General features: G+C 44.8%; 1 protein-coding gene and 1 pseudogene across 1 annotated transcript in view; one reads left to right on the top strand and one right to left on the bottom strand.

The window, feature by feature from the left end:
* The window catches only part of CAMTA1 (calmodulin binding transcription activator 1), a 1,095,522-nt gene that overhangs the window by 1,048,067 nt on the left and 39,777 nt on the right, over nucleotides 1–7,678 (top strand). The window lies entirely within an intron of this gene.
* LOC105978850 lies at nucleotides 1,926–5,283 on the bottom strand (annotated as a pseudogene).

The following is a 7,678-nucleotide window of genomic DNA, read 5'->3' as shown; positions in this document are numbered from 1 at the left end:
TTGTTAATCTTAAGTATTTTTGTCAATCATGTCTCAGACATATTTGGATCTTAGATTGCTACCAGTTCAGTGAGAGCTAGAAGAGAAATAAGGAAGCTGAGAAGGGATGAACTGGGACAGGGAAGGGAAAATAGGAAATTTTAAGGGGAAACGGAGACGGAGGAAAGGATATGTCCAAGGCCTAGCGCACCTGCTGCTCTTTGAGTTGGCTGTGCCTCACTGACCTTTGTTCTGTTCTCTAACTGCTCTGTGAACCTTTAGACCAACCACACTGAGTGGATGACTAAAGAGACCACTGGGGACCCCAGAGAGGATAGCAGAACAGGACGGTCCCTCGGGTGGATCCCCACTTAGTGGAAAGCACTATAATATTTTCCCACCTAATTCAAAGGGTGTTTTAATACTGGTTGGAGTAGCACATAAAACTTATGTGGGAGCCCTGGTGGTGTAGTGAGTTATGCATCGGGCTACTAATTGCAAGGTCAGTAGTTCAAAACCACCAGCCACTTGGAAGGAGAAAGATTTACAGTCTCAGAAACCTCTGTCCTATAGGGCCACTCTGAGTAGAAATGGACTTGGTGGCGGAGAGTTTGGTTTGGGTTTGGTAGGAGCATGTTGATCCAGGCCTCACTGGTGTAGGGAAAGAGTGAAGTTAAGGTCAGTGGAAAAGGGGTGACCCTTCAGTGAGATGGATCAGCACAGCGGCGGCAACACTGGATCGGACGTAGCAACAATTGTGAGGATGTGCATGGGACCACTGTGACTCAGAAGCCCCTAACAACAGGGGCAGTAGGGCTACCTCTTCAACAAGTCCAAGCGGAGGGGAGATGAGAGGACAATGGTCCTTGAGGTAATCTTATGTAGCATGATGGAGTCAAGAAATGGCGATCTGACTACCGAAAAGAGGTTTAATAACAACTTTTCTAAACCTGATGATACAATATTTAAATTAGTATAGCTTGAATTTTTAAAATTGGCTTGTAAACTTGTATTCTTGGGCAATTTTATCTGTTATGACCCATTTTAGCTAGAATGTATGTCCAGTATTTTAAAATAACATCTGTCCCTTTTAAAGTAGGTATGTTTCCATCTATTGATTAAAATATAATTTTTCTAAACTTTGTTCCAGACATCAAAAATCATTTTCTAGCTTTATGAAAAAATATTCTTGTAGTTAATAAACTTGAGCTTGGGAACAGAAGCTACTCAATGCAGAATTCACTATAGGGGGAAAAAACCTTTTTTTTTAAGTATTTAACTCCCAAGTGAACAAGAAGCGTTGGGAAGGGTTGTGCAGATGGTATCGCTACGGTGAGCTCAGCGCAAAACCGTGCCGACAGCAGACTTCTAAATAATGTCTAGAGAATGAGTGAAAGGGGTCTAGAAGGCCGGCGCGGCCACAGTCCCCAGCACAGGGCCTCAGCCAGATACCAGGAAGCAGTGCAAATCACATCTTTTTTGTTTATTATTTATAAAATTAATTCCATCAGCATCATCCAAACCAGAATAGCAAATGTTTGTTTAGGAGTGCTTATTAGCTAAGTCCAATTAGTTTAAGCAAGAACTGGGCAGATAAATGGCAAGAAAAGACTTTAAAAAGCCACAAAACCACATGGACAAATGCAGAACAGGGCCTTATTTTAGCAATATATAAAACAACTTTAACGGGTATCATGCCGCTCACTCAAGTTTAGGGGAATAGTTTAAGAGAATTTCTGAAATCCACTGACCTTCATAAAGACATGGGTTTGAAATACACATATATTAAGAGCACATCGATTTTCACTCTCCTAACACTAGTCACAAGCTCAAGACTTTCGTTACCAAAAGAACTGACACTAATATATTTGTTACTGGCAACATGCTTCAGAGGAGCCGTTTTAAATGAAGAGTAACTCTTCGGTAACCAAGAGCGTTTTGACCTAATAGTTCCCTTTACCTTTATAGCAAAAAGGACGCTTTCCCCTGGGCCTCCAGTCCATCCCCTCCCTAATGGCCAACACACCTCCTTATGCACTCTAGACAGCCATTTCCATTTTAATAGTTGGGTGAGGGTTGTATCCTTCAATCTGGAAGTCTTCAGCTTTGAAGTCATCAATGGTCTCAACTTTCCGCAGAATATTGAGCTTGGGAAAGTGTCTTGGTTCTCGCTGGAGCTGAACTTTCAGGGGTTCAACATGATTCAGGTAAATATGCGCATCTTCCAATGTATGTACAAAGTCACCTGGCTTCAGGCCTGTGATGTGTGCGATCATTGTAGGTGAGCAAGGTGTAGCTGGCGATGTTGAAAGGCACCCCCAGGCCCATGTCACCTGACCTCTGGTACAGCTGTCAGGACAGCTCACCATTCACCACATAGAACTGGCAGAGGGCGTGGCAAGGAGGCAGCACCATCTGAGGAAGGTCTCTTGGATTGCAAGCACACATGATGATCTGTCATCGGGGTTGGTTTTGATTGTGTCAGTAACCTTTTGTAGCTGGTGTACTCCTTGGCCTGAGTAATCTGAATTCATATCTTTATATTCAGCCCCGAAATGTCTCCACTGAAAGCCATAGACTGGGCCTAAATCTCCTCCTTCTCGGGTCGAGAACCCCAAGAAGTCTCGGGACCCATTGGCACCCCAGATCTTCACTCCCTTGGAGGAGAGTTCTTTAGCATTGGTGGATCCCTTGATAAACCACAGCAACTCCTCCAGAACACCCTTCCAGAACACACGCTTGGTTGTCAGCAGAGGGAATTCATCAGTCAAGCTGGTTCTAACTCAGGGCAGTCCCCTGTGTGTTGGAGTAGACCTGCTATGTTAGTCTGGGTATCGCAAATCACGTCTTTTGGGATGGTAAGTTTTTGGAGTTTCATAGTCGTCTCCAGGGATGGGCCGTGCCTTGTAATGAGTAGGTCAGCAGACAGAGGAAGACCCTGTATGAGCTGAATCGGCACAGTGGCTACACACAACGATTGCAGAGGGTGAAAGAAAGACTGGCCGGCATCCGAGTCTGCTGTGAGTCAGAACGGATTTGATGGCACCTAACATCTGGTGTGCTTCAGTCGGCTGCCCTCCCGCTAACTCGTGGTAACCCTTTGCGTGTCAGGGAAGACTGTACTCCTTAGGGTTTCCAGTGGCTGCTTTTTCTGAAGTAGATTGCCAGCCCTTTCTTCCTAGGCATTTCTTGATGAACTCAAACCTCCAACCTAATGGTTAGCAGAGATCATTAATCATTGGTCCTTCCTAAGGACTCTCAAATGCTAGTTATTGGGTGCTGGTAGGTTGATTCTGATACATGTATGATAGAGTACATGGAGTAGAACTGCTGTAAATCAGTGATTCTCAACCTTCCTCATGCTGCAACCCTTCCATACAGTTCCTCCTGTTGTGGCGACCCCTAACCATAAAGTTATTTTCCTTGCTACTTCATCACTGCCATTTTGCTACTGTTATGAATCGTCATGTAAATATCTGATATACAAGGTGTATTTTCATTGTTACAAATTGAACATAAAGCACAGAGTCATCACAAAAACAATATGTAATTATATATTGTGAAATATTTATTTCTAATGATATATAAATGAAATTCTGTCTTGAAGCGTGGTGTAGCGTGGGGAACAGTCTTCACGCCAGGTACTTGTACATGGGCGTATCTGCATGTGGGCAGACCCCACCTGGAGACAGATAGAGGAGTAATGTCTCAGTTCCTAAGACCATCGGAAATATGTGTTTTTCCGATGGTTTTAGGTGACCCCTGTGAAAGGGTCGTTCAACCCACAAACGGGTCGTGACCCACAGGTTGAGAACTGCTGCTGTAAATCAAATGGGAGCCAATTGCCCAGGCATTTTCTCCTGGTGGTGGGAGGAGGATGGGGGTCAAACCACTGGGTTTGGGTTGGCAGCTGAGCACTTCACCACTGTACCACCAAGACCCCTTCCATACTTAAGGCATGCTGTCATCGAGTTGGGCGCTTCAGCCACTGCTGGGGTATTAGACTATAAGCGTTGGTTTCTTTGCAAAGTAGGTTTGACATAGGTACCCTCATGCACCTCTAGCTCTAGTATTGCAAGATTTGAAGTGAGAAATAATTGTAGATTTGCTTTGTTACCTTTGATGCGTTTAATCTCTTAATTTGCTGTGACACATCCCTGTTAGCAACGCCATCGGTGGTTTTTTTCTTGACTTGACTTAGACTGTTTTGAGTGCTGTGAAGCAAAGACCAGGGAGAAGGAACGGGACTCCTATACCCCCTCGTGTGAAGAAAGCCTAAGGAGCATCGATTGCCTCCGCCGATTGCCTCTACTGGTGCATGGAGCTGAGGAGTTTTTAAAAGGGGGAGTCTGACAGCTTTTCTAAGGCTAAATTTAGCCATTGCTTTGGAAAATCCGAGTGTACAGCTTGTGCCTTATCTCGGCCTGGCCCTTACCCTTTCCTCTGTACTTGGACATCTTAAATGGCTTGCTAGGGAGGAGCAGCTTAATGTACTCTAGCGGCCCCATTTATTCTGGGAAGGCATTAAGTGACTTCATTGTCCCCGTCTTTCTGAGCTTCCTAAAAAATTTAGGAGACTTCCTAAGCAGCAATTACAGTTCTCTACAGAAATAGTTCAGGTCATGCCTCCTTTTGCTTCGTCAGCTCTTCCTGCCAGCCTGGCCACGGGCTGTAAATGGAATGAGAGATGGCCTCTCATTCCCAATCCAAATAGCAACAGGAGGGCACATGTGCACTTGAGCTACAAATAACGCGTTTTAAAATAGCAGATGGTATTTGATGATTGCTCCTCCATTCATTTACCTGCCAAGACGAAGCTTTTTCTTCTACTCTGGCAACCAGGCCCGTGGTGGCTCAGACCGAGCACCGAGGTGGTAGTGCGTTCTCATGCTTGCAGATACCACTGGGCTGATTTTCAGGTGTTCAAATCCAAGCATGTGTTCTACACGTTCTACAATATGTCTCCTTTAACACAATTCAAATCTCATACTTCTACAACACCGTCACCTGACTGACTTGTCAAACACCTTGGAGCTAAATTACAGTCATTCTTTTAATTAAGGTGAGCTGCCAATCTTCTGTATTCCAAATATTCCCCTTGGCCAGGGTAAAGGAGCAGATCAGAAAAACTAGAGGTTCATGTTTTTAACGTGAAGTACAGCCGCTAAAGAAAAGGCTGTGAAGTTATGGTGCAGGAAGAAGTCCGTTGTCCCTCCGAGCTGCTCTGCCAGTCTTGTGCCCCAGCACAGTACTTACATAATGTCCTTACCTGGGCTGAAAGTCAGTGGCAGCCAGCCAGGGCATAGGGTTTGCCCAGGTGCTTTTCAAGTTGACTCCAGTAGGTTTTGATCATTTTGAGCATTCTATTGCTCCACTGGCACAGATGATAAAGCTGCTAATTGGGGCACAAACTGCCCAAGCCCCTTGTGGAGAGTGGAGGTTGCTCAAGAGTCCTTGGCCCCAGAGCTTGATGACCTCATCCATACATTGACTTCCAGAAGATGCTTAGATGAGAAAATAATGTTCCTTTCCATTGACTGAGCACTTCCTATCCAGTGCCAAAAGCACAGGACAAAGTCTCTGCTTCCAAAATATCCATAGCCTTGACTCAAGTGGGAACGGCACAGGTAGAAAATAACTACAGTATTCCATTTTGGAGTCCTATTTCAATACGGGCAAGACCTAGGAGACTTACTGGACATAGTGTAAGCATAGATCCCACGTAGGTGGCACAAGTGTTTCCTGGGTTCAGCGGCCAGCCAAAGAGTAATGGTTGATTCCACCCTGAGGCGCCTCCAATTAAAAGCCTGGTGATCCCTTCTGAAAGATGGAGCCCCCGTGGAACTATGTTTTTTCTTAATCACCTGGGGCTACCCTGAGTCAGGCAACTGGAGCTTGTGGGGCTAAAGGAGCAGGAAAATGTTGACTCCCAAAGCCTGCCCTGAGAGGCTCTAGCGGTATGACCTTGGGTGAGTAGCATGTTTTCTGACCCTTAGCTTCCTCATTTGTCAAGTGAAAAGGAAAACCTTTCAGAGTTATTTTAAGGACTGGAAATAATATGTGGGGAACGTTGGGCCTGTTGATAGCTGCTGTGAATAATGATGATGAAGCTGTGTTCGAGTCTACAGAGTGACCGTTTGCCAGGTGGACGTGGGAAAGGTGAGAGCTGTCATTAGGAGAGTTAGGGTGGTTTTAGAGAAGTGCCAGTGGTGTGAGAATTGTGGGAAAGCAGCCTGGAATAGGTGATAAGGAGCATTCTATGACAAGTCAGATTTTTAACTTTGTTTTATAGGTGAAAGGGGAGAATTTAATTTTTAAATTATCTAATACAGTTTCAGCAATTGCCTTGTGCTGTATTGCACAATACAGCCAGGAAAATTCATCAGGTTACAGGATTTAAGATGGGATGTACATAGACTAAGGAGGTCTGGTAGTGCAGTGGTTAAGTGCTGGGCTGTTTGCTACCTAGTGGACAGTTCAAACTCAACCTGCCACTCCAACGGAGAAAGATAGGACAATCTGCTTCTGTAAATATGTGCAATCTTAGCAACCTCAGGGTTCTGCTCTGTTCTACAGGGCTGAGAGATGAGTCAGTCAACTCTAATGGTTTGGTTTAGGGTACATAATCCAGGGGAGCCTGGGTGCGGCCAAGTACGGACAGCATAAGTCAGGCTAGTAGTTTCCCAACACCCTGATGTTCTGATGATACCAGATACACAAACGCTTAGTATTTGCTACTCTAGAAACAACAGATCATAGTCTTGCCAAGCTTACAACATCCTGTGGGTATGTGATTTCATGAATTCTTTTCTGTCTTTAAATGTTTCTTGTTGCTTAGAAATTTTTAGAATTTAAGTAAATGCTAGTTTGGGTGGTTTGAAAATGAACCCCTTTGAGAGCTGGGGCTAGTGATCAAAGGCAGATGAAAAGAGGCTTTGGGTAAGAGTACTAAAGGATGACTTTTGGGGGTGGGGGGCGAGGAACCAGCACAGGAGAGGGGATCTAGGCCCAGACTGACCATTTGCTGACTTCTGGGCAGTGGTGTTTGGAAATGCTTTTACCACCTGCAAATGTTGTTGCATTTGTCAAAGACCATCCTGTTAAAGACCTTCCTCTTTTCCCTGCCCCTCTATTTTCACAAGGACGGGTCTCTTCTGATAAAATCAAAGTAAGATGACGTCTGACCAGCCTTACTTCTCAGGAGCATTCTGGCTGTACTTCTTCCAAGACAGATTTGTTTATTATTGTGGACGTTCATGGTACTTTCAGTATTCTTCAGCAGCACCATAATTCAAATGCATCCATTCTTCTTCGCCCTTCCTTATGTAGTGCCCAACTTTCACACACATATGAGGTGCTTGAAAATAACATGGCCCGTCTGGGGTCTTAAAAGCTTGAAGATAAACAAGCGGCCATCTAGCTGAGAAGCAACAAAGCCCACATGGAAGAAGCATACCAGTCAGTGTGATCATGAGGGGTCAATGGGATCAGGTATCAGGCATCAACCAAAAAAAATATCATTGTGAATGAGGGGGACTGTGGCATGGGGACCCAAAGCCCATCTGTAGGTAACTGGACATTCCCTTACAGAAGAATCGCAGGGAGGAGACAAGCCAGTCAGGGTGCAGTGTAGCAATGATGAAACATACAACTTTCCTCTAGTTCTTTAATGCTTCCTCCCCCTACAATCATGATCCCA

Source organism: Echinops telfairi, unplaced genomic scaffold (assembly GCF_000313985.2).
Source record: "Echinops telfairi isolate 266 unplaced genomic scaffold, ASM31398v2 ScPeMD7_7457;HRSCAF=8495, whole genome shotgun sequence".
Classification (NCBI taxonomy): Eukaryota; Metazoa; Chordata; class Mammalia; order Afrosoricida; family Tenrecidae; genus Echinops; species Echinops telfairi.
Note: the sequence above shows the minus strand (reverse complement) of the source record. Positions and strands in the feature narration are given on the sequence as shown.